Source organism: Asterias amurensis, chromosome 4 (genome assembly GCF_032118995.1).
Source record: "Asterias amurensis chromosome 4, ASM3211899v1".
In the NCBI taxonomy this organism is placed as follows: domain Eukaryota; kingdom Metazoa; phylum Echinodermata; class Asteroidea; order Forcipulatida; family Asteriidae; genus Asterias; species Asterias amurensis.
This window is the reverse complement of record NC_092651.1, coordinates 13,893,680-13,920,321: the sequence shown is the minus strand read 5'-3', so window position 1 is coordinate 13,920,321 and position 26,642 is coordinate 13,893,680. Positions and strand designations below refer to the sequence as shown.

The following is a 26,642-nucleotide window of genomic DNA, read 5'->3' as shown; positions in this document are numbered from 1 at the left end:
TCATTGGGACCGTTAAATAAACTAGACGTTAACACTTCTGTCCAATATGAGCCTAAGAAAGGTCATTTTTATCTTGATCCTAATTGAATCACGTTTTAACAACCTTATAAACTGCTGTGGAATGTTCATTTGAATGCTTGTCTATAGAAGAGAATAGTAGCCAGGAACCTTGTGTTTTCCCTTCTCAATTGATGATAAGAAACCTTAGTGAGTTAATAATGAATAACCAATATTATTAACTACCCAAAAATCAATACCTATTGAACAATTTTACATGCTTACATTTCCACGACCAGACCCGACTTGATAGGGTGTTTTTTCAATTATTTTAAGAAAATTCTTTTGTTGGAAACTTTTTGGTTGCAAAACTTTCATGAAAAACAGAGCGTTCACTGTAACTGGGCTTTTTGCCAGGGGAAAACTATGAGTCTGCCTCAAAATCAATGGAGTCGAAAAAAACAAACAAAGGGATCAAACATTGTTGAATATTTCCAATGAATAAACAATGTTTTATTTACAAATTGCTTCAGTGGTTTACATTTTTTCTTATAAACAAACACACCTATGTTCAATACAAATTTTAGAAAGTTGCAAAGATAAAATTCCTGACAAGTAGCCTTGTGTGATTCATGTGGGTTTTCTCTGATTTGTCAATGAACGAGTCCAAATAAATTTGGTTAAACTGTCAATGTTAACATAACACCAAGAAGTTGTTGTTGAACGTCACAAGTATTCTCTATATTATAACTAATTATCAAAAAACTGTTAAGCTTTAATTCTCACTTGTATTTTTCTAGCACTTTTTTAAGCAGTTTAGTATCGTGTAATACAATTCCAACATCATTAGCATTGATGGCTGATGTTTCTTCTGATGGGTTCTTCAGGTGATGTGTGTGCAAGGTGAAAATCTCTTGTGAATAGTGTTCTGAGGAAATTGTCTGTTTTCATCCACTGGTTGAGGTTCAACATCACTCAAAAGAGATTTACAAATGGTGCTACCCCAAACATCACCTGGTTATTACTCCAACCATGCAATGCTTCAAATCCTACTGATGAGTTCTTGTCCCTTGTTTACGAAACATTGCCTGCAGAGTGAGAAAATAAACAAAAAAATTGATTGAGAGGTCAATTTCCGATTAACAAAAAAATGAGTGAAAGGTTAATTTATGATCAACAAATAAATGGATACCCCCTTAAACTCTTGATTAATAGAAGTACTTTTAATTTGTATTTTTCTTGAGAATTGGTTATTGAGCTTGAAAACACAACCTTAGTAGGTTACCCTTTTCTATGTCCCCTTTTCATAATTTATTGTTTTCTAAAGTAGCCTTTGTGAATTGAATTTCAGCCCCTTTCTCCTGTAGTTTGACTCATTGAAAAATAATCCTACTGAACAAAGTAATCGTGTATTAAAGTTTACAACATTTTCACACTGTCCGAAGGTTTTAACAATTTTTATAACTTGAAACATCAATATTACCTTTGCTGGTCTTGAACTTTTAATGAATCTTGGCTCCTTGTCACTAGTTTCCCATGTAAAGTCCAGAGATGTCCTCACTGTCTGAACAGTATCTGTAAATTAGTGTAAATTGAAAAAAACAACTATTTCTTTAGTAATATAAATGCAAAACAGGGAAAGCATGTGGATATTGAAAGGAAAGTGACAAAAAGAGACTGAGTGATTATGGACAGGCGTCTGGAATTTTAATTTGTATTACTAAAGATTGACAATATTATACAATTTTAATATTATAGGACAAGTTAGGTCAATGAGATTGTGGTTTAAACATTTTCAAATGTAAAGTAAAATTATTAAAAAAAATCACTCTATTCAAAGCCAGTTGACACTATAATGACTAATGCCAATTACTCAAAATAATTGTTAGCATAAAAACTTACTAGGTAACAATCAATGCAATGGAGAGCTGTTGACATGGTTGATGATAGTTTAAAATCATTGTTATGTGTGTGGCTGTGACTGTGTGTGAGCCCCACTCAGCTCAGCCTTGGTTTTTATTTTATAAATAAAGGAAAGTATAAAAAATAACAAAGCTTATCTAAGGTTACTTAACTTCTAAGTTAAATTAAAAAGTAATTAAAATAGTAGGTTAAAAATAACAAAGGAATTTGTCAATCAGTATTTTGTGCTTAATTTAATAGCTTTGTGAAACTTTGCCCAGTTCAGTAGGGGCTTCAAATTGATATGAGCGTGCAATTCAAATATCTACCTGCTCTTTTTCACGAAAACGATGCAGCACAAAATAAGCCTGCCATTTGTTTGCGCAGTGTGCATATGCATGGTGTGTGACTCACTAATTGGCAATCATCATCATGACCATCCTATTTTACTAATTAGGCAAAAGAAAAACAACTGTTACATTTCTTCATATCGTAACTTACCCTAATATCAAAAGCACATTGTCCTGTTTCCATAAGGCAATTATGAGCAAACTGTCAGTTCTGAAAGCTGTCAAAAAGAGCTTAATTTTCAAGTTTTAGCCGCCTTAACCGAGGAATTAAATGGCGGCCGCCGGATAAAGTTTTGTCTTTATGAATGTGACGTCATCGAGGGTGGGGGGGGGGGGGGGGTAGTGGTTTGAAACTAGTACGACCGTAGAGGGAGGTATACAAGGGGACCGTTAAAAAAACATCTACCCCATACCTCCTGCAGCAGCAAAGCATGGGGTCGAGCGGGAAGCGAAAATCCTGGGCACGATCGAAGATGCGGGGTGACCGCCCACAAAGAGAGGTTGTGTGATGATGACGTCATGGAGTACCTGGTTTATCGAACTGTAAGAGGGCGCTAATCATTGGGACCGTTAAATAAACTAGACGTTAACACTTCTGTCCAATATGAGCCTAAGAAAGGTCATTTTTATCTTGATCCTAATTGAATCACGTTTTAACAACCTTATAAACTGCTGTGGAATGTTCATTTGAATGCTTGTCTATAGAAGAGAATAGTAGCCAGGAACCTTGTGTTTTCCCTTCTCAATTGATGATAAGAAACCTTAGTGAGTTAATAATGAATAACCAATATTATTAACTACCCAAAAATCAATACCTATTGAACAATTTTACATGCTTACATTTCCACGACCAGACCCGACTTGATAGGGTGTTTTTTCAATTATTTTAAGAAAATTCTTTTGTTGGAAACTTTTTGGTTGCAAAACTTTCATGAAAAACAGAGCGTTCACTGTAACTGGGCTTTTTGCCAGGGGAAAACTATGAGTCTGCCTCAAAATCAATGGAGTCGAAAAAAACAAACAAAGGGATCAAACATTGTTGAATATTTCCAATGAATAAACAATGTTTTATTTACAAATTGCTTCAGTGGTTTACATTTTTTCTTATAAACAAACACACCTATGTTCAATACAAATTTTAGAAAGTTGCAAAGATAAAATTCCTGACAAGTAGCCTTGTGTGATTCATGTGGGTTTTCTCTGATTTGTCAATGAACGAGTCCAAATAAATTTGGTTAAACTGTCAATGTTAACATAACACCAAGAAGTTGTTGTTGAACGTCACAAGTATTCTCTATATTATAACTAATTATCAAAAAACTGTTAAGCTTTAATTCTCACTTGTATTTTTCTAGCACTTTTTTAAGCAGTTTAGTATCGTGTAATACAATTCCAACATCATTAGCATTGATGGCTGATGTTTCTTCTGATGGGTTCTTCAGGTGATGTGTGTGCAAGGTGAAAATCTCTTGTGAATAGTGTTCTGAGGAAATTGTCTGTTTTCATCCACTGGTTGAGGTTCAACATCACTCAAAAGAGATTTACAAATGGTGCTACCCCAAACATCACCTGGTTATTACTCCAACCATGCAATGCTTCAAATCCTACTGATGAGTTCTTGTCCCTTGTTTACGAAACATTGCCTGCAGAGTGAGAAAATAAACAAAAAAATTGATTGAGAGGTCAATTTCCGATTAACAAAAAAATGAGTGAAAGGTTAATTTATGATCAACAAATAAATGGATACCCCCTTAAACTCTTGATTAATAGAAGTACTTTTAATTTGTATTTTTCTTGAGAATTGGTTATTGAGCTTGAAAACACAACCTTAGTAGGTTACCCTTTTCTATGTCCCCTTTTCATAATTTATTGTTTTCTAAAGTAGCCTTTGTGAATTGAATTTCAGCCCCTTTCTCCTGTAGTTTGACTCATTGAAAAATAATCCTACTGAACAAAGTAATCGTGTATTAAAGTTTACAACATTTTCACACTGTCCGAAGGTTTTAACAATTTTTATAACTTGAAACATCAATATTACCTTTGCTGGTCTTGAACTTTTAATGAATCTTGGCTCCTTGTCACTAGTTTCCCATGTAAAGTCCAGAGATGTCCTCACTGTCTGAACAGTATCTGTAAATTAGTGTAAATTGAAAAAAACAACTATTTCTTTAGTAATATAAATGCAAAACAGGGAAAGCATGTGGATATTGAAAGGAAAGTGACAAAAAGAGACTGAGTGATTATGGACAGGCGTCTGGAATTTTAATTTGTATTACTAAAGATTGACAATATTATACAATTTTAATATTATAGGACAAGTTAGGTCAATGAGATTGTGGTTTAAACATTTTCAAATGTAAAGTAAAATTATTAAAAAAAATCACTCTATTCAAAGCCAGTTGACACTATAATGACTAATGCCAATTACTCAAAATAATTGTTAGCATAAAAACTTACTAGGTAACAATCAATGCAATGGAGAGCTGTTGACATGGTTGATGATAGTTTAAAATCATTGTTATGTGTGTGGCTGTGACTGTGTGTGAGCCCCACTCAGCTCAGGTTGGGCCTTGGTTTTTATTTTATAAATAAAGGAAAGTATAAAAAATAACAAAGCTTATCTAAGGTTACTTAACTTCTAAGTTAAATTAAAAAGTAATTAAAATAGTAGGTTAAAAATAACAAAGGAATTTGTCAATCAGTATTTTGTGCTTAATTTAATAGCTTTGTGAAACTTTGCCCAGTTCAGTAGGGGCTTCAAATTGATATGAGCGTGCAATTCAAATATCTACCTGCTCTTTTTCACGAAAACGATGCAGCACAAAATAAGCCTGCCATTTGTTTGCGCAGTGTGCATATGCATGGTGTGTGACTCACTAATTGGCAATCATCATCATGACCATCCTATTTTACTAATTAGGCAAAAGAAAAACAACTGTTACATTTCTTCATATCGTAACTTACCCTAATATCAAAAGCACATTGTCCTGTTTCCATAAGGCAATTATGAGCAAACTGTCAGTTCTGAAAGCTGTCAAAAAGAGCTTAATTTTCAAGTTTTAGCCGCCTTAACCGAGGAATTAAATGGCGGCCGCCGGATAAAGTTTTGTCTTTATGAATGTGACGTCATCGAGGGTGGGGGGGGGGGGTAGTGGTTTGAAACTAGTACGACCGTAGAGGGAGGTATACAAGGGGACCGTTAAAAAAACATCTACCCCATACCTCCTGCAGCAGCAAAGCATGGGGTCGAGCGGGAAGCGAAAATCTTGGGCACGATCGAAGATGCGGGGTGACCGCCCACAAAGAGAGGTTGTGTGATGATGACGTCATGGAGTACCTGGTTTATCGAACTGTAAGAGGGCGCTAATCATTGGGACCGTTAAATAAACTAGACGTTATACACTTCTGTCCAATGTGAGCCTAAGAAAGGTCATTTTTATCTTGATCCTAATTGAATCACGTTTTAACAACCTTATAAACTGCTGTGGAATGTTCATTTGAATGCTTGTCTATAGAAGAGAATAGTAGCCAGGAACCTTGTGTTTTCCCTTCTCGATTGATGATAAGAAACCTTAGTGAGTTAATAATGAATAACCAATATTATTAACTACCCAAAAATCAATACCTATTGAACAATTTTACATGCTTACATTTCCACGACCAGACCCGACTTGATAGGGTGTTTTTTCAATTATTTTAAGAAAATTCTTTTGTTGGAAACTTTTTGGTGGCAAAACTTTCATGAAAAACAGAGCGTTCACTGTAACTGGGCTTTTTGCCAGGGGAAAATTATGAGTCTGCCTCAAAATCAATGGAGTCGAAAAAAACAAACAAAGGGATCAAACATTGTTGAATATTTCCAATGAATAAACAATGTTTTATTTACAAATTGCTTCAGTGGTTTACATTTTTTCTTATAAACAAACACACCAATGTTCAATACAAATTTTAGAAAGTTGCAAAGATAAAATTCCTGACAAGTAGCCTTGTGTGCGTCATGTGGGTTTTCTCTGATTTGTCAATGAACGAGTCCAAATAAATTTGGTTAAACTGTCAATGTTAACATAACACCAAGAAGTTGTTGTTGAACGTCACAAGTATTCTCTATATTATAACTAATTGTCAAAAAACTGTTAAGCTTTAATTCTCACTTGTATTTTTCTAGCACTTTTTTAAGCAGTTTAGTATCGTGTAATACAATTCCAACATCATTAGCATTGATGGCTGATGTTTCTTCTGATGGGTTCTTCAGGTGATGTGTGTGCAAGGTGAAAATCTCTTGTGAATAGTGTTCTGAGGAAATTGTCTGTTTTCATCCACTGGTTGAGAACCAACATCACTCAAAAGAGATTTACAAATGGTGCTACCCCAAACATCACCTGGTTATTACTCCAACCATGCAATGCTTCAAATCCTACTGATGAGTTCTTGTCCCTTGTTTACGAAACATTGCCTGCAGAGTGAGAAAATAAACAAAAAAATTGATTGAGAGGTTAATTTCCGATTAACAAAAAAATGAGTGAAAGGTTAATTTATGATCAACAAATAAATGGATACCCCCTTAAACTCTTGATTAATAGAAGTACTTTTAATTTGTATTTTTCTTGAGAATTGGTTATTGAGCTTGAAAACACAACCTTAGTAGGTTACCCTTTTCTATGTCCCCTTTTCATAATTTATTGTTTTCTAAAGTAGCCTTTGTGAATTGAATTTCAGCCCCTTTCTCCTGTAGTTTGACTCATTGAAAAATAATCCTACTGAACAAAGTAATCGTGTATTAAAGTTTACAACATTTTCACACTGTCCGAAGGTTTTAACAATTTTTATAACTTGAAACATCAATATTACCTTTGCTGGTCTTGAACTTTTAATGAATCTTGGCTCCTTGTCACTAGTTTCCCATGTAAAGTCCAGAGATGTCCTCACTGTCTGAACAGTATCTGTAAATTAGTGTAAATTGAAAAAAACAACTATTTCTTTAGTAATATAAATGCAAAACAGGGAAAGCATGTGGATATTGAAAGGAAAGTGACAAAAAGAGACTGAGTGATTATGGACAGGCGTCTGGAATTTTAATTTGTATTACTAAAGATTGACAATATTATACAATTTTAATATTATAGGACAAGTTAGGTCAATGAGATTGTGGTTTAAACATTTTCAAATGTAAAGTAAAATTATAAAAAAAAATCACTCTATTCAAAGCCAGTTGACACTATAATGACTGATGCCAATTACTCAAAATAATTGTTCGCATAAAAACTTACTAGGTAACAATCAATGCAATGGGGAGCTGTTGACATGGTTGATGATAGTTTAAAATCATTGTTATGTGTGTGGCTGTGACTGTGTGTGAGCCCCACTCAGCTCAGCTTGGGCCTTGGTTTTTATTTTATAAATAAAGGAAAGTATAAAAAATAACAAAGCTTATCTAAGGTTACTTAACTTCTAAGTTAAATTAAAAAGTAATTAAAATAGTAGGTTAAAAATAACAAAGGAATTTGTCAATCAGTATTTTGTGCTTAATTTAATAGCTTTGTGAAACTTTGCCCAGTTCAGTAGGGGCTTCAAATTGATATGAGCGTACAATTCAAATATCTACCTGCCCTTTTTAACGAAAAAGATGCAGCACAAAATAAGCCTGCCATTTGTTTGCGCAGTGTGCATATGCATGGTGTGACTGTGTGACTCACTAATTGGCAATTATCATGACCATCCTATTTTACTAATTAGGCAAAAGAAAAACAACGGTTACATTTCTTCATATCGTAACTTACCCTAATATCAAAAGCACATTGTCCTGTTTCCATAAGGCAATTATGAGCAAACTGTCAGTTCTGAAAGCTGTCAAAAAGAGCTTAATTTTCAAGTTTTAGCCGCCTTAACCGAGGAATTAAATGGCGGCCGCCGGATGAAGTTTTGTCTTTATGAATGTGACGTCATCGAGGGTGGGGGGGGGGGGGTAGTGGTTTGAAACTAGTACGACCGTAGAGGGAGGTATACAAGGGGACCGTTAAAAAAACATCTACCCCATACCTCCTGCAGCAGCAAAGCATGGGGTCGAGCGGGAAGCGAAAATCTTGGGCACGATCGAAGATGCGGGGTGACCGCCCACAAAGAGAGGTTGTGTGATGATGACGTCATGGAGTACCTGGTTTATCGAACTGTAAGAGGGCGCTAATCATTGGGACCGTTAATAAACTAGACGTTATACACTTCTGTCCAATATGAGCCTAAGAAAGGTCATTTTTATCTTGATCCTAATTGAATCACGTTTTAACAACCTTATAAACTGCTGTGGAATGTTCATTTGAATGCTTGTCTATAGAAGAGAATAGTAGCCAGGAACCTTGTGTTTTCCCTTCTCAATTGATGATAAGAAACCTTAGTGAGTTAATAATGAATAACCAATATTATTAACTACCCAAAAATCAATACCTATTGAACAATTTTACATGCTTACATTTCCACGACCAGACCCGACTTGATAGGGTGTTTTTTCAATTATTTTAAGAAAATTCTTTTGTTGGAAACTTTTTGGTGGCAAAACTTTCATGAAAAACAGAGCGTTCACTGTAACTGGGCTTTTTGCCAGGGGAAAATTATGAGTCTGCCTCAAAATCAATGGAGTCGAAAAAAACAAACAAAGGGATCAAACATTGTTGAATATTTCCAATGAATAAACAATGTTTTATTTACAAATTGCTTCAGTGGTTTACATTTTTTCTTATAAACAAACACACCAATGTTCAATACAAATTTTAGAAAGTTGCAAAGATAAAATTCCTGACAAGTAGCCTTGTGTGATTCATGTAGGTTTTCTCTGATTTGTCAATGAACGAGTCCAAATAAATTTGGTTAAACTGTCAATGTTAACATAACACCAAGAAGTTGTTGTTGAACGTCACAAGTATTCTCTATATTATAACTAATTGTCAAAAAACTGTTAAGCTTTAATTCTCACTTGTATTTTTCTAGCACTTTTTTAAGCAGTTTAGTATCGTGTAATACAATTCCAACATCATTAGCATTGATGGCTGATGTTTCTTCTGATGGGTTCTTCAGGTGATGTGTGTGCAAGGTGAAAATCTCTTGTGAATAGTGTTCTGAGGAAATTGTCTGTTTTCATCCACTGGTTGAGAACCAACATCACTCAAAAGAGATTTACAAATGGTGCTACCCCAAACATCACCTGGTTATTACTCCAACCATGCAATGCTTCAAATCCTACTGATGAGTTCTTGTCCCTTGTTTACGAAACATTGCCTGCAGAGTGAGAAAATAAACAAAAAAATTGATTGAGAGGTTAATTTCCGATTAACAAAAAAATGAGTGAAAGGTTAATTTATGATCAACAAATAAATGGATACCCCCTTAAACTCTTGATTAATAGAAGTACTTTTAATTTGTATTTTTCTTGAGAATTGGTAATTGAGCTTGAAAACACAACCTTAGTAGGTTACCCTTTTCTATGTCCCATTTTCATAATTTATTGTTTTCTAAAGTAGCCTTTGTGAATTGAATTTCAGCCCCTTTCTCCTGTAGTTTGACTCATTGAAAAATAATCCTACTGAACAAAGTAATCGTGTATTAAAGTTTACAACATTTTCACACTGTCCGAAGGTTTTAACAATTTTTATAACTTGAAACATCAATATTACCTTTGCTGGTCTTGAACTTTTAATGAATCTTGGCTCCTTGTCACAAGTTTCCCATGTAAAGTCCAGAGATGTCCTCACTGTCTGAACAGTATCTGTAAATTAGTGTAAATTGAAAAAAAAACTATTTCTTTAGTAATATAAATGCAAAACAGGGAAAGCATGTGGATATTGAAAGGAAAGTGACAAAAAGAGACTGAGTGATTATGGACAGGCGTCTGGAATTTTAATTTGTATTACTAAAGATTGACAATATTATACAATTTTAATATTATAGGACAAGTTAGGTCAATGAGATTGTGGTTTAAACATTTTCAAATGTAAAGTAAAATTATAAAAAAAAATCACTCTATTCAAAGCCAGTTGACACTATAATGACTAATGCCAATTACTCAAAATAATTGTTAGCATAAAAACTTACTAGGTAACAATCAATGCAATGGAGAGCTGTTGACATGGTTGATGATAGTTTAAAATCATTGTTATGTGTGTGGCTGTGACTGTGTGTGAGCCCCACTCAGCTCAGGTTGGGCCTTGGTTTTTATTTTATAAATAAAGGAAAGTATAAAAAATAACAAAGCTTATCTAAGGTTACTTAACTTCTAAGTTAAATTAAAAAGTAATTAAAATAGTAGGTTAAAAATAACAAAGGAATTTGTCAATCAGTATTTTGTGCTTAATTTAATAGCTTTGTGAAACTTTGCCCAGTTCAGTAGGGGCTTCAAATTGATATGAGCGTGCAATTCAAATATCTACCTGCTCTTTTTCACGAAAACGATGCAGCACAAAATAAGCCTGCCATTTGTTTGCGCAGTGTGCATATGCATGGTGTGTGACTCACTAATTGGCAATCATCATCATGACCATCCTATTTTACTAATTAGGCAAAAGAAAAACAACTGTTACATTTTTTCATATCGTAACTTACCCTAATATCAAAAGCACATTGTCCTGTTTCCATAAGGCAATTATGAGCAAACTGTCAGTTCTGAAAGCTGTCAAAAAGAGCTTAATTTTCAAGTTTTAGCCGCCTTAACCGAGGAATTAAATGGCGGCCGCCGGATAAAGTTTTGTCTTTATGAATGTGACGTCATCGAGGGTGGGGGGGGGGGGGGGGGGTAGTGGTTTGAAACTAGTACGACCGTAGAGGGAGGTATACAAGGGGACCGTTAAAAAAACATCTACCCCATACCTCCTGCAGCAGCAAAGCATGGGGTCGAGCGGGAAGCGAAAATCTTGGGCACGATCGAAGATGCGGGGTGACCGCCCACAAAGAGAGGTTGTGTGATGATGACGTCATGGAGTACCTGGTTTATCGAACTGTAAGAGGGCGCTAATCATTGGGACCGTTAAATAAACTAGACGTTAACACTTCTGTCCAATATGAGCCTAAGAAAGGTCATTTTTATCTTGATCCTAATTGAATCACGTTTTAACAACCTTATAAACTGCTGTGGAATGTTCATTTGAATGCTTGTCTATAGAAGAGAATAGTAGCCAGGAACCTTGTGTTTTCCCTTCTCAATTGATGATAAGAAACCTTAGTGAGTTAATAATGAATAACCAATATTATTAACTACCCAAAAATCAATACCTATTGAACAATTTTACATGCTTACATTTCCACGACCAGACCCGACTTGATAGGGTGTTTTTTCAATTATTTTAAGAAAATTCTTTTGTTGGAAACTTTTTGGTTGCAAAACTTTCATGAAAAACAGAGCGTTCACTGTAACTGGGCTTTTTGCCAGGGGAAAACTATGAGTCTGCCTCAAAATCAATGGAGTCGAAAAAAACAAACAAAGGGATCAAACATTGTTGAATATTTCCAATGAATAAACAATGTTTTATTTACAAATTGCTTCAGTGGTTTACATTTTTTCTTATAAACAAACACACCTATGTTCAATACAAATTTTAGAAAGTTGCAAAGATAAAATTCCTGACAAGTAGCCTTGTGTGATTCATGTGGGTTTTCTCTGATTTGTCAATGAACGAGTCCAAATAAATTTGGTTAAACTGTCAATGTTAACATAACACCAAGAAGTTGTTGTTGAACGTCACAAGTATTCTCTATATTATAACTAATTATCAAAAAACTGTTAAGCTTTAATTCTCACTTGTATTTTTCTAGCACTTTTTTAAGCAGTTTAGTATCGTGTAATACAATTCCAACATCATTAGCATTGATGGCTGATGTTTCTTCTGATGGGTTCTTCAGGTGATGTGTGTGCAAGGTGAAAATCTCTTGTGAATAGTGTTCTGAGGAAATTGTCTGTTTTCATCCACTGGTTGAGGTTCAACATCACTCAAAAGAGATTTACAAATGGTGCTACCCCAAACATCACCTGGTTATTACTCCAACCATGCAATGCTTCAAATCCTACTGATGAGTTCTTGTCCCTTGTTTACGAAACATTGCCTGCAGAGTGAGAAAATAAACAAAAAAATTGATTGAGAGGTCAATTTCCGATTAACAAAAAAATGAGTGAAAGGTTAATTTATGATCAACAAATAAATGGATACCCCCTTAAACTCTTGATTAATAGAAGTACTTTTAATTTGTATTTTTCTTGAGAATTGGTTATTGAGCTTGAAAACACAACCTTAGTAGGTTACCCTTTTCTATGTCCCCTTTTCATAATTTATTGTTTTCTAAAGTAGCCTTTGTGAATTGAATTTCAGCCCCTTTCTCCTGTAGTTTGACTCATTGAAAAATAATCCTACTGAACAAAGTAATCGTGTATTAAAGTTTACAACATTTTCACACTGTCCGAAGGTTTTAACAATTTTTATAACTTGAAACATCAATATTACCTTTGCTGGTCTTGAACTTTTAATGAATCTTGGCTCCTTGTCACTAGTTTCCCATGTAAAGTCCAGAGATGTCCTCACTGTCTGAACAGTATCTGTAAATTAGTGTAAATTGAAAAAAACAACTATTTCTTTAGTAATATAAATGCAAAACAGGGAAAGCATGTGGATATTGAAAGGAAAGTGACAAAAAGAGACTGAGTGATTATGGACAGGCGTCTGGAATTTTAATTTGTATTACTAAAGATTGACAATATTATACAATTTTAATATTATAGGACAAGTTAGGTCAATGAGATTGTGGTTTAAACATTTTCAAATGTAAAGTAAAATTATAAAAAAAAATCACTCTATTCAAAGCCAGTTGACACTATAATGACTAATGCCAATTACTCAAAATAATTGTTAGCATAAAAACTTACTAGGTAACAATCAATGCAATGGAGAGCTGTTGACATGGTTGATGATAGTTTAAAATCATTGTTATGTGTGTGGCTGTGACTGTGTGTGAGCCCCACTCAGCTCAGGTTGGGCCTTGGTTTTTATTTTATAAATAAAGGAAAGTATAAAAAATAACAAAGCTTATCTAAGGTTACTTAACTTCTAAGTTAAATTAAAAAGTAATTAAAATAGTAGGTTAAAAATAACAAAGGAATTTGTCAATCAGTATTTTGTGCTTAATTTAATAGCTTTGTGAAACTTTGCCCAGTTCAGTAGGGGCTTCAAATTGATATGAGCGTGCAATTCAAATATCTACCTGCTCTTTTTCACGAAAACGATGCAGCACAAAATAAGCCTGCCATTTGTTTGCGCAGTGTGCATATGCATGGTGTGTGACTCACTAATTGGCAATCATCATCATGACCATCCTATTTTACTAATTAGGCAAAAGAAAAACAACTGTTACATTTCTTCATATCGTAACTTACCCTAATATCAAAAGCACATTGTCCTGTTTCCATAAGGCAATTATGAGCAAACTGTCAGTTCTGAAAGCTGTCAAAAAGAGCTTAATTTTCAAGTTTTAGCCGCCTTAACCGAGGAATTAAATGGCGGCCGCCGGATAAAGTTTTGTCTTTATGAATGTGACGTCATCGAGGGTGGGGGGGGGGGTAGTGGTTTGAAACTAGTACGACCGTAGAGGGAGGTATACAAGGGGACCGTTAAAAAAACATCTACCCCATACCTCCTGCAGCAGCAAAGCATGGGGTCGAGCGGGAAGCGAAAATCTTGGGCACGATCGAAGATGCGGGGTGACCGCCCACAAAGAGAGGTTGTGTGATGATGACGTCATGGAGTACCTGGTTTATCGAACTGTAAGAGGGCGCTAATCATTGGGACCGTTAAATAAACTAGACGTTAACACTTCTGTCCAATATGAGCCTAAGAAAGGTCATTTTTATCTTGATCCTAATTGAATCACGTTTTAACAACCTTATAAACTGCTGTGGAATGTTCATTTGAATGCTTGTCTATAGAAGAGAATAGTAGCCAGGAACCTTGTGTTTTCCCTTCTCAATTGATGATAAGAAACCTTAGTGAGTTAATAATGAATAACCAATATTATTAACTACCCAAAAATCAATACCTATTGAACAATTTTACATGCTTACATTTCCACGACCAGACCCGACTTGATAGGGTGTTTTTTCAATTATTTTAAGAAAATTCTTTTGTTGGAAACTTTTTGGTGGCAAAACTTTCATGAAAAACAGAGCGTTCACTGTAACTGGGCTTTTTGCCAGGGGAAAATTATGAGTCTGCCTCAAAATCAATGGAGTCGAAAAAAACAAACAAAGGGATCAAACATTGTTGAATATTTCCAATGAATAAACAATGTTTTATTTACAAATTGCTTCAGTGGTTTACATTTTTTCTTATAAACAAACACACCAATGTTCAATACAAATTTTAGAAAGTTGCAAAGATAAAATTCCTGACAAGTAGCCTTGTGTGATTCATGTAGGTTTTCTCTGATTTGTCAATGAACGAGTCCAAATAAATTTGGTTAAACTGTCAATGTTAACATAACACCAAGAAGTTGTTGTTGAACGTCACAAGTATTCTCTATATTATAACTAATTGTCAAAAAACTGTTAAGCTTTAATTCTCACTTGTATTTTTCTAGCACTTTTTTAAGCAGTTTAGTATCGTGTAATACAATTCCAACATCATTAGCATTGATGGCTGATGTTTCTTCTGATGGGTTCTTCAGGTGATGTGTGTGCAAGGTGAAAATCTCTTGTGAATAGTGTTCTGAGGAAATTGTCTGTTTTCATCCACTGGTTGAGAACCAACATCACTCAAAAGAGATTTACAAATGGTGCTACCCCAAACATCACCTGGTTATTACTCCAACCATGCAATGCTTCAAATCCTACTGATGAGTTCTTGTCCCTTGTTTACGAAACATTGCCTGCAGAGTGAGAAAATAAACAAAAAAATTGATTGAGAGGTTAATTTCCGATTAACAAAAAAATGAGTGAAAGGTTAATTTATGATCAACAAATAAATGGATACCCCCTTAAACTCTTGATTAATAGAAGTACTTTTAATTTGTATTTTTCTTGAGAATTGGTAATTGAGCTTGAAAACACAACCTTAGTAGGTTACCCTTTTCTATGTCCCCTTTTCATAATTTATTGTTTTCTAAAGTAGCCTTTGTGAATTGAATTTCAGCCCCTTTCTCCTGTAGTTTGACTCATTGAAAAATAATCCTACTGAACAAAGTAATCGTGTATTAAAGTTTACAACATTTTCACACTGTCCGAAGGTTTTAACAATTTTTATAACTTGAAACATCAATATTACCTTTGCTGGTCTTGAACTTTTAATGAATCTTGGCTCCTTGTCACAAGTTTCCCATGTAAAGTCCAGAGATGTCCTCACTGTCTGAACAGTATCTGTAAATTAGTGTAAATTGAAAAAAAAACTATTTCTTTAGTAATATAAATGCAAAACAGGGAAAGCATGTGGATATTGAAAGGAAAGTGACAAAAAGAGACTGAGTGATTATGGACAGGCGTCTGGAATTTTAATTTGTATTACTAAAGATTGACAATATTATACAATTTTAATATTATAGGACAAGTTAGGTCAATGAGATTGTGGTTTAAACATTTTCAAATGTAAAGTAAAATTATAAAAAAAATCACTCTATTCAAAGCCAGTTGACACTATAATGACTAATGCCAATTACTCAAAATAATTGTTAGCATAAAAACTTACTAGGTAACAATCAATGCAATGGAGAGCTGTTGACATGGTTGATGATAGTTTAAAATCATTGTTATGTGTGTGGCTGTGACTGTGTGTGAGCCCCACTCAGCTCAGGTTGGGCCTTGGTTTTTATTTTATAAATAAAGGAAAGTATAAAAAATAACAAAGCTTATCTAAGGTTACTTAACTTCTAAGTTAAATGAAAAAGTAATTAAAACAGTAGGTTAAAAATAACAAAGGAATTTGTCAATCAGTATTTTGTGCTTAATTTAATAGCTTTGTGAAACTTTGCCCAGTTCAGTAGGGGCTTCAAATTGATATGAGCGTGCAATTCAAATATCTACCTGCTCTTTTTCACGAAAACGATGCAGCACAAAATAAGCCTGCCATTTGTTTGCGCAGTGTGCATATGCATGGTGTGTGACTCACTAATTGGCAATCATCATCATGACCATCCTATTTTACTAATTAGGCAAAAGAAAAACAACTGTTACATTTCTTCATATCGTAACTTACCCTAATATCAAAAGCACATTGTCCTGTTTCCATAAGGCAATTATGAGCAAACTGTCAGTTCTGAAAGCTGTCAAAAAGAGCTTAATTTTCAAGTTTTAGCCGCCTTAACCGAGGAATTAAATGGCGGCCGCCGGATAAAGTTTTGTCTTTATGAATGTGACGTCATCGAGGGTGGGGGGGGGGGGTAGTGGTTTGAAACTAGTACGACCGTAGAGGGAGGTATACAAGGGGACCGTTAAAAAAACATCTACCCCATACCTCCTGCAGCAGCAAAGCATGGGGTCGAGCGGGAAGCGAAAATCTTGGGCACGATCGAAGATGCGGGGTGACCGCCCACAAAGAGAGGTTGTGTGATGATGACGTCATGGAGTACCTGGTTTATCGAACTGTAAGAGGGCGCTAATCATTGGGACCGTTAAATAAACTAGACGTTAACACTTCTGTCCAATATGAGCCTAAGAAAGGTCATTTTTATCTTGATCCTAATTGAATCACGTTTTAACAACCTTATAAACTGCTGTGGAATGTTCATTTGAATGCTTGTCTATAGAAGAGAATAGTAGCCAGGAACCTTGTGTTTTCCCTTCTCAATTGATGATAAGAAACCTTAGTGAGTTAATAATGAATAACCAATATTATTAACTACCCAAAAATCAATACCTATTGAACAATTTTACATGCTTACATTTCCACGACCAGACCCGACTTGATAGGGTGTTTTTTCAATTATTTTAAGAAAATTCTTTTGTTGGAAACTTTTTGGTGGCAAAACTTTCATGAAAAACAGAGCGTTCACTGTAACTGGGCTTTTTGCCAGGGGAAAATTATGAGTCTGCCTCAAAATCAATGGAGTCGAAAAAAACAAACAAAGGGATCAAACATTGTTGAATATTTCCAATGAATAAACAATGTTTTATTTACAAATTGCTTCAGTGGTTTACATTTTTTCTTATAAACAAACACACCAATGTTCAATACAAATTTTAGAAAGTTGCAAAGATAAAATTCCTGACAAGTAGCCTTGTGTGATTCATGTAGGTTTTCTCTGATTTGTCAATGAACGAGTCCAAATAAATTTGGTTAAACTGTCAATGTTAACATAACACCAAGAAGTTGTTGTTGAACGTCACAAGTATTCTCTATATTATAACTAATTGTCAAAAAACTGTTAAGCTTTAATTCTCACTTGTATTTTTCTAGCACTTTTTTAAGCAGTTTAGTATCGTGTAATACAATTCCAACATCATTAGCATTGATGGCTGATGTTTCTTCTGATGGGTTCTTCAGGTGATGTGTGTGCAAGGTGAAAATCTCTTGTGAATAGTGTTCTGAGGAAATTGTCTGTTTTCATCCACTGGTTGAGAACCAACATCACTCAAAAGAGATTTACAAATGGTGCTACCCCAAACATCACCTGGTTATTACTCCAACCATGCAATGCTTCAAATCCTACTGATGAGTTCTTGTCCCTTGTTTACGAAACATTGCCTGCAGAGTGAGAAAATAAACAAAAAAATTGATTGAGAGGTTAATTTCCGATTAACAAAAAAATGAGTGAAAGGTTAATTTATGATCAACAAATAAATGGATACCCCCTTAAACTCTTGATTAATAGAAGTACTTTTAATTTGTATTTTTCTTGAGAATTGGTAATTGAGCTTGAAAACACAACCTTAGTAGGTTACCCTTTTCTATGTCCCCTTTTCATAATTTATTGTTTTCTAAAGTAGCCTTTGTGAATTGAATTTCAGCCCCTTTCTCCTGTAGTTTGACTCATTGAAAAATAATCCTACTGAACAAAGTAATCGTGTATTAAAGTTTACAACATTTTCACACTGTCCGAAGGTTTTAACAATTTTTATAACTTGAAACATCAATATTACCTTTGCTGGTCTTGAACTTTTAATGAATCTTGGCTCCTTGTCACAAGTTTCCCATGTAAAGTCCAGAGATGTCCTCACTGTCTGAACAGTATCTGTAAATTAGTGTAAATTGAAAAAAAAACTATTTCTTTAGTAATATAAATGCAAAACAGGGAAAGCATGTGGATATTGAAAGGAAAGTGACAAAAAGAGACTGAGTGATTATGGACAGGCGTCTGGAATTTTAATTTGTATTACTAAAGATTGACAATATTATACAATTTTAATATTATAGGACAAGTTAGGTCAATGAGATTGTGGTTTAAACATTTTCAAATGTAAAGTAAAATTATTAAAAAAAATCACTCTATTCAAAGCCAGTTGACACTATAATGACTAATGCCAATTACTCAAAATAATTGTTAGCATAAAAACTTACTAGGTAACAATCAATGCAATGGAGAGCTGTCGACATGGTTGATGATAGTTTAAAATTATTGTTATGTGTGTGGCTGTGACTGTGTGTGAGCCCCACTCAGCTCAGCTTGGGCCTTGGTTTTTATTTTATAAATAAAGGAAAGTATAAAAAATAACAAAGCTTATCTAAGGTTACTTAACTTCTAAGTTAAATGAAAAAGTAATTAAAACAGTAGGTTAAAAATAACAAAGGAATTTGTCAATCAGTATTTTGTGCTTAATTTAATAGCTTTGTGAAACTTTGCCCAGTTCAGTAGGGGCTTCAAATTGATATGAGCGTGCAATTCAAATATCTACCTGCTCTTTTTCACGAAAACGATGCAGCACAAAATAAGCCTGCCATTTGTTTGCGCAGTGTGCATATGCATGGTGTGTGACTCACTAATTGGCAATCATCATCATGACCATCCTATTTTACTAATTAGGCAAAAGAAAAACAACTGTTACATTTCTTCATATCGTAACTTACCCTAATATCAAAAGCACATTGTCCTGTTTCCATAAGGCAATTATGAGCAAACTGTCAGTTCTGAAAGCTGTCAAAAAGAGCTTAATTTTCAAGTTTTAGCCGCCTTAACCGAGGAATTAAATGGCGGCCGCCGGATAAAGTTTTGTCTTCATGAATGTGACGTCATCGAGGGTGGGGGGGGGGGGGGGTAGTGGTTTGAAACTAGTACGACCGTAGAGGGAGGTATACAAGGGGACCGTTAAAAAAACATCTACCCCATACCTCCTGCAGCAGCAAAGCATGGGGTCGAGCGGGAAGCGAAAATCTTGGGCACGATCGAAGATGCGGGGTGACCGCCCACAAAGAGAGGTTGTGTGATGATGACGTCATGGAGTACCTGGTTTATCGAACTGTAAGAGGGCGCTAATCATTGGGACCGTTAAATAAACTAGACGTTAACACTTCTGTCCAATATGAGCCTAAGAAAGGTCATTTTTATCTTGATCCTAATTGAATCACGTTTTAACAACCTTATAAACTGCTGTGGAATGTTCATTTGAATGCTTGTCTATAGAAGAGAATAGTAGCCAGGAACCTTGTGTTTTCCCTTCTCAATTGATGATAAGAAACCTTAGTGAGTTAATAATGAATAACCAATATTATTAACTACCCAAAAATCAATACCTATTGAACAATTTTACATGCTTACATTTCCACGACCAGACCCGACTTGATAGGGTGTTTTTTCAATTATTTTAAGAAAATTCTTTTGTTGGAAAATTTTTGGTGGCAAAACATTCATGAAAAACAGAGCGTTCACTAAACCTGGGCTTTTTGCCAGGGGAAAATTATGAGTCTGCCTCAAAATCAATGGAGTCGAAAAAAAACAAAAAACAAAGGGATCAAACATTGTTGAATATTTCCAATGAATAAACAATGTTTTATTTACAAATTGCTTCAGTGGTTTACCTTTTGTCTTATAAACAAACACACCAATGTTCAATACAAATTATAGAAAGTTGCAAAGATAAAATTCCTGACAAGTAGCCTTGTGTGATTCATGTAGGTTTTCTCTGATTTGTCAATGAACGAGTCCAAATAAATTTGGTTAAACTGTCAATAATAACATAACACCAAGAAGTTGTTGTTGAACGTCACAAGTATTCTCTATATTATAACTAATTGTCAAAAAACTGTTAAGCTTTAATTCTCACTTGTATTTTTCTAGCACTTTTTTAAGCAGTTTAGTATCGTGTAATACAATTCCAACATCATTAGCATTGATGGCTGATGTTTCTTCTGATGGGTTCTTCAGGTGATGTGTGTGCAAGGTGAAAATCTCTTGTGAATAGTGTTCTGAGGAAATTGTCTGTTTTCATCCACTGGTTGAGAACCAACATTACTCAAAAGAGATTTACAAATGGTGCTATCCCAAACATCACCTGGTTATTACTCCAACCATGCAATGCTTCAAATCCTACTGATGAGTTCTTGTCCCTTGTTTACGAAACATTGCCTGCAGAGTGAGAAAATAAACAAAAAAGTTGATTGAGAGGTTAATTTCCGATTAATAAAAAAATGAGTGAAAGGTTAATTTATGATCAACAAATAAATGGATACCCCCTTAAACTCTTGATTAATAGAAGTACTTTTAATTTGTATTTTTCTTGAGAATTGGTTATTGAGCTTGAAAACACAACCTTAGTAGGTTACCCTTTTCTATGTCCCCTTTTCATAATTTATTGTTTTCTAAAGTAGCCTTTGTAAAATTGAATTTCAGCCCCTTTCTCCTGTAGTTTGACTCATTGAAAAATAATCCTACTGAACAAAGTAATCGTGTATTAAAGTTTACAACATTTTCACACTGTCCGAAGGTTTTAACAGTTTTTATAACTTGAAACATCAATATTACCTTTGCTGGTCTTGAACTTTTAATGAATCTTGGCTCCTTGTCACTAGTTTCCCATGTAAAGTCCAGAGATGTCCTCACTGTCTGAACAGTATCTGTAAATTAGTGTAAATTGAAAAAAAAACTATTTCTTTAGCAATATAAATGCAAAACAGGGAAAGCATGTGGATATTGAAAGGAAAGTGACAAAAAGAGACTGAGTGATTATGGACAGGCGTCTGGAATTTTAATTTGTATTACTAAAGATTGACAATATTATACAATTTTAATATTATAGGACAAGTTAGGTCAATGAGATTGTGGTTTAAACATTTTCAAATGTAAAGTAAAATTATAAAAAAAAAATCACTCTATTCAAAGCCAGTTGACACTATAATGACTAATGCCAATTACTCAAAATAATTGTTCGCATAAAAACTTACTAGGTAACAATCAATGCAATGGGGAGCTGTTGACATGGTTGATGATAGTTTAAAATCATTGTTATATGTGTGGCTGTGACTGTGTGTGAGCCCCACTCAGCTCAGCTTGGGCCTTGGTTTTTATTTTATAAATAAAGGAAAGTATAAAAAATAACAAAGCTTATCTAAGGTTACTTAACTTCTAAGTTAAATTAAAAAGTAATTAAAATAGTAGGTTAAAAATAACAAAGGAATTTGTCAATCAGTATGTTGTGCTTAATTTAATAGCTTTGTGAAACCTTGCCCAGTTCAGTAGGGGCTTCAAATTGATATGAGCGTACAATTCAAATATCTACCTGCCCTTTTTAACGAAAAAGATGCAGCACAAAATAAGCCTGCCATTTGTTTGCGCAGTGTGCATATGCATGGTGTGACTGTGTGACTCACTAATTGGCAATTATCATGACCATCCTATTTTACTAATTAGGCAAAAGAAAAACAACTGTTACATTTCTTCATATCGTAACTTACCCTAATATCAAAAGCACATTGTCCTGTTTCCATAAGGCAATTATGAGCAAACTGTCAGTTCTGAAAGCTGTCAAAAAGAGCTTAATTTTCAAGTTTTAGCCGCCTTAACCGAGGAATTAAATGGCGGCCGCCGGATAAAGTTTTGTTTTTATGAATGTGACGTCATCGAGGGTGGGGGGGGGTAGTGGTTTGAAACTAGTACGACCGTAGAGGGAGGTATACAAGGGGACCGTTAAAAAAACATCTACCCCATACCTCCTGCAGCAGCAAAGCATGGGGTCGAGCGGGAAGCGAAAATCTTGGGCACGATCGAAGATGCGGGGTGACCGCCCACAAAGAGAGGTTGTGTGATGATGACGTCATGGAGTACCTGGTTTATCGAACTGTAAGAGGGCGCTAATCATTGGGACCGTTAAATAAACTAGACGTTAACACTTCTGTCCAATATGAGCCTAAGAAAGGTCATTTTTATCTTGATCCTAATTGAATCACGTTTTAACAACCTTATAAACTGCTGTGGAATGTTCATTTGAATGCTTGTCTATAGAAGAGAATAGTAGCCAGGAACCTTGTGTTTTCCCTTCTCAATTGATGATAAGAAACCTTAGTGAGTTAATAATGAATAACCAATATTATTAACTACCCAAAAATCAATACCTATTGAACAATTTTACATGCTTACATTTCCACGACCAGACCCGACTTGATAGGGTGTTTTTTCAATTATTTTAAGAAAATTCTTTTGTTGGAAACTTTTTGGTGGCAAAACTTTCATGAAAAACAGAGCGTTCACTCTAACTGGGCTTTTTGCCAGGGGAAAATTATGAGTCTGCCTCAAAATCAATGGAGTCGAAAAAAACAAACAAAGGGATCAAACATTGTTGAATATTTCCAATGAATAAACAATGTTTTATTTACAAATTGCTTCAGTGGTTTACATTTTTTCTTATAAACAAACACACCAATGTTCAATACAAATTTTAGAAAGTTGCAAAGATAAAATTCCTGACAAGTAGCCTTGTGTGATTCATGTGGGTTTTCTCTGATTTGTCAATGAACGAGTCCAAATAAATTTGGTTAAACTGTCAATGTTAACATAACACCAAGAAGTTGTTGTTGAACGTCACAAGTATTCTCTATATTATAACTAATTGTCAAAAAACTGTTAAGCTTTAATTCTCACTTGTATTTTTCTAGCACTTTTTTAAGCAGTTTAGTATCGTGTAATACAATTCCAACATCATTAGCATTGATGGCTGATGTTTCTTCTGATGGGTTCTTCAGGTGATGTGTGTGCAAGGTGAAAATCTCTTGTGAATAGTGTTCTGAGGAAATTGTCTGTTTTCATCCACTGGTTGAGAACCAACATCACTCAAAAGAGATTTACAAATGGTGCTACCCCAAACATCACCTGGTTATTACTCCAACCATGCAATGCTTCAAATCCTACTGATGAGTTCTTGTCCCTTGTTTACGAAACATTGCCTGCAGAGTGAGAAAATAAACAAAAAAATTGATTGAGAGGTTAATTTCCGATTAACAAAAAAATGAGTGAAAGGTTAATTTATGATCAACAAATAAATGGATACCCCCTTAAACTCTTGATTAATAGAAGTACTTTTAATTTGTATTTTTCTTGAGAATTGGTTATTGAGCTTGAAAACACAACCTTAGTAGGTTACCCTTTTCTATGTCCCCTTTTCATAATTTATTGTTTTCTAAAGTAGCCTTTGTGAATTGAATTTCAGCCCCTTTCTCCTGTAGTTTGACTCATTGAAAAATAATCCTACTGAACAAAGTAATCGTGTATTAAAGTTTACAACATTTTCACACTGTCCGAAGGTTTTAACAATTTTTATAACTTGAAACATCAATATTACCTTTGCTGGTCTTGAACTTTTAATGAATCTTGGCTCCTTGTCACTAGTTTCCCATGTAAAGTCCAGAGATGTCCTCACTGTCTGAACAGTATCTGTAAATTAGTGTAAATTGAAAAAAAAACTATTTCTTTAGTAATATAAATGCAAAACAGGGAAAGCATGTGGATATTGAAAGGAAAGTGACAAAAAGAGACTGAGTGATTATGGACAGGCGTCTGGAATTTTAATTTGTATTACTGAAGATTGACAATATTATACAATTTTAATATTATAGGACAAGTTAGGTCAATGAGATTGTGGTTTAAACATTTTCAAATGTAAAGTAAAATTATAAAAAGAAATCACTCTATTCAAAGCCAGTTGACACTATAATGACTAATGCCAATTACTCAAAATAATTGTTAACATAAAAACTTACTAGGTAACAATCAATGCAATGGAGAGCTGTTGACATGGTTGATGATAGTTTAAAATCATTGTTATGTGTGTGGCTGTGACTGTGTGTGAGCCCCACTCAGCTCAGGTTGGGCCTTGGTTTTTATTTTATAAATAAAGGAAAGTATAAAAAATAACAAAGCTTATCTAAGGTTACTTAACTTCTAAGTTAAATTAAAAAGTAATTAAAATAGTAGGTTAAAAATAACAAAGGAATTTGTCAATCAGTATTTTGTGCTTAATTTAATAGCTTTGTGAAACCTTGCCCAGTTCAGTAGGGGCTTCAAATTGATATGAGCGTAACAATTCAAATATCTACCTGCCCTTTTTAACGAAAAAGATGCAGCACAAAATAAGCCTGCCATTTGTTTGCGCAGTGTGCATATGCATGGTGTGACTGTGTGACTCACTAATTGGCAATTATCATGACCATCCTATTTTACTAATTAGGCAAAAGAAAAACAACTGTTACATTTCTTCATATCGTAACTTACCCTAATATCAAAAGCACATTGTCCTGTTTCCATAAGGCAATTATGAGCAAACTGTCAGTTCTGAAAGCTGTCAAAAAGAGCTTAATTTTCAAGTTTTAGCCGCCTTATATGGCGTGTCAAACGTTGCATTATTCGATAACGTACAATATATGTGCGATGTTTCTCATATATATGCGATAATTGTCACATATATGCGATATTCATTTGATGTATGCAATAAATGTATTATATATGCAATACATGTAATATATATGCAATAAATTGTAATATATGTGCGATAAATTGTAATATATGTGCGATAAATTGTAATATATGTGCGATAAATTGTAATATATGTGCGATAAATTGTAATATATGTGCGATAAATTGTAATATATGTGCGATAAATTGTAATATATGTGCGATAAATTGCAATATATGTGCGATAATTTGCAATATATATGCGATAATTTTTAATATATGTTTGATAATTTTGTAGTATATTATATGCGATCATTTGTATGCGATGTTTTGTGACGGTATACATATGCGATAATTTAATATACATGTGCGATGTTCGTTCTTATAATGTGCGAAAACGGAATTGTGGGATATAGTATGGCTTCCTGTCCACTTGATCCCCGTATCCGTAATGTTTTGGATCGGGCCAGACTATACTGTGGACGGTATAGTATGGTTCCTATGGTTCAATGAGATTGGCGTAGGGTTTATACTGATGGTCAGGGTACGAGACTCGAGCAGCGTATTTCCGAAATAGCCAGCCGCGTATTCGGATAATAGAACACATACAGTACAGGGAGGTGACAAAATGTTGCATTTTGCTCAAATCTGAAGGTGAAGATCTGTTTTACTCGAACGAATTCTGCAATATTAGCATAATTTAGATATGTTAATTGATAATATGTCAATTTCATAGCTTCACATGATTAAAAAAATAATTTATAAAAAGTGAAAAACATTAACAAAACGTCAAAAAATGACCCGCAAACAAAAAGGCAAAAATTTGTATTTTGTGTTTTTTGCATTTTTTAATATGTCAAAAAACATCACTGTGAAATACAACACCATAACTATAAATGTGGTGCTTAATATTCCAAAAATTTGAAAAATGATTTTGCAAACAAGACACAGTTGAATTTTTATAGCACAAGAACTTTTAAATTTTATTGACAACAATTAAAAATAATCAATCATGAGTGTTTCAGATATAGCTCGGTAATTTACTAACTGTAACTGTTCTACAATTTAAAGTCACCTGGAAATAGAAGTGTTTTTCTTCCAAACATAAGAGTATATGCTTACGAACAATAAAAAAATTTATTTAGTAATTGATAAGACAAACATTTTCTTTTTATTGCAGAATCAATAATAGTTGACCAAGTTAGCCAGCTCAAAATTTGATACCCTTAGTCTATCTTCCTTCAAGATTCTGGAACAAGAAAGCAACTTTTTGTCTTAACGAAGGGTTCAAATTCTTTTCAAATTGTGTTTAAGTCCACCGTCTATGTAATTGGGCGGAATGTACATTGACAATGGCGTCAGAATAACTGTGGTTAATTAACCACTAGATAGTGAACCAAATTTACCCAGCTCCAAAATTTGATACGCCCACTATATTAGTCTTGAAAGTTCTGGATTACAAATTAAATGTTTTGTTTTAACGAAGGGTATAAACTCTTTTCAAGTTATGGTTTTGTATTTCACAGTGATGATTTTTTGACATATTAAAAAATGCCAAAAATACAAACT

The 26,642-nt window shown here is 34.2% G+C and overlaps 9 long non-coding RNA genes across 9 annotated transcripts; all 9 read right to left on the bottom strand.

Moving 5' to 3' along the window:
- Positions 1 to 636: 636 nt before the first annotated feature.
- LOC139936322 (uncharacterized) lies at positions 637 to 2,571 on the bottom strand. The gene is made up of 3 exons (XR_011785940.1): positions 2,401 to 2,571; positions 1,481 to 1,572; positions 637 to 1,085 (listed from the first exon to the last, which is right to left on the bottom strand). It is a non-coding gene; the product is annotated as an uncharacterized lncRNA (long non-coding RNA).
- Positions 2,572 to 3,443: 872 nt separating this feature from the next.
- LOC139936289 (uncharacterized) lies at positions 3,444 to 5,384 on the bottom strand. Its single transcript, XR_011785934.1, has 3 exons — positions 5,214 to 5,384; positions 4,288 to 4,379; positions 3,444 to 3,892 (listed from the first exon to the last, which is right to left on the bottom strand). It is a non-coding gene; the product is annotated as an uncharacterized lncRNA (long non-coding RNA).
- An 835-nt stretch (positions 5,385 to 6,219) lies between these two features.
- Positions 6,220 to 8,165, bottom strand: LOC139936341 (uncharacterized). Its single transcript, XR_011785946.1, has 3 exons — positions 8,027 to 8,165; positions 7,098 to 7,189; positions 6,220 to 6,702 (listed from the first exon to the last, which is right to left on the bottom strand). It is a non-coding gene; the product is annotated as an uncharacterized lncRNA (long non-coding RNA).
- Positions 8,166 to 8,948: 783 nt separating this feature from the next.
- Positions 8,949 to 11,005, bottom strand: LOC139936242 (uncharacterized). Its single transcript, XR_011785922.1, has 3 exons — positions 10,836 to 11,005; positions 9,911 to 10,002; positions 8,949 to 9,515 (listed from the first exon to the last, which is right to left on the bottom strand). It is a non-coding gene; the product is annotated as an uncharacterized lncRNA (long non-coding RNA).
- An 875-nt stretch (positions 11,006 to 11,880) lies between these two features.
- On the bottom strand, positions 11,881 to 13,821 carry LOC139936573 (uncharacterized). The gene is made up of 3 exons (XR_011785977.1): positions 13,651 to 13,821; positions 12,725 to 12,816; positions 11,881 to 12,329 (listed from the first exon to the last, which is right to left on the bottom strand). It is a non-coding gene; the product is annotated as an uncharacterized lncRNA (long non-coding RNA).
- A 745-nt stretch (positions 13,822 to 14,566) lies between these two features.
- On the bottom strand, positions 14,567 to 16,627 carry LOC139936571 (uncharacterized). The gene is made up of 3 exons (XR_011785975.1): positions 16,457 to 16,627; positions 15,533 to 15,624; positions 14,567 to 15,137 (listed from the first exon to the last, which is right to left on the bottom strand). It is a non-coding gene; the product is annotated as an uncharacterized lncRNA (long non-coding RNA).
- A 746-nt stretch (positions 16,628 to 17,373) lies between these two features.
- Positions 17,374 to 19,404, bottom strand: LOC139936572 (uncharacterized). The gene is made up of 3 exons (XR_011785976.1): positions 19,265 to 19,404; positions 18,340 to 18,431; positions 17,374 to 17,944 (listed from the first exon to the last, which is right to left on the bottom strand). It is a non-coding gene; the product is annotated as an uncharacterized lncRNA (long non-coding RNA).
- Positions 19,405 to 20,161: 757 nt separating this feature from the next.
- On the bottom strand, positions 20,162 to 22,223 carry LOC139936311 (uncharacterized). Its single transcript, XR_011785936.1, has 3 exons — positions 22,085 to 22,223; positions 21,156 to 21,247; positions 20,162 to 20,759 (listed from the first exon to the last, which is right to left on the bottom strand). It is a non-coding gene; the product is annotated as an uncharacterized lncRNA (long non-coding RNA).
- Positions 22,224 to 23,120: 897 nt separating this feature from the next.
- LOC139936310 (uncharacterized) lies at positions 23,121 to 25,179 on the bottom strand. The gene is made up of 3 exons (XR_011785935.1): positions 24,894 to 25,179; positions 23,965 to 24,056; positions 23,121 to 23,569 (listed from the first exon to the last, which is right to left on the bottom strand). It is a non-coding gene; the product is annotated as an uncharacterized lncRNA (long non-coding RNA).
- Between the last annotated feature and the right edge of the window lie 1,463 nt (positions 25,180 to 26,642).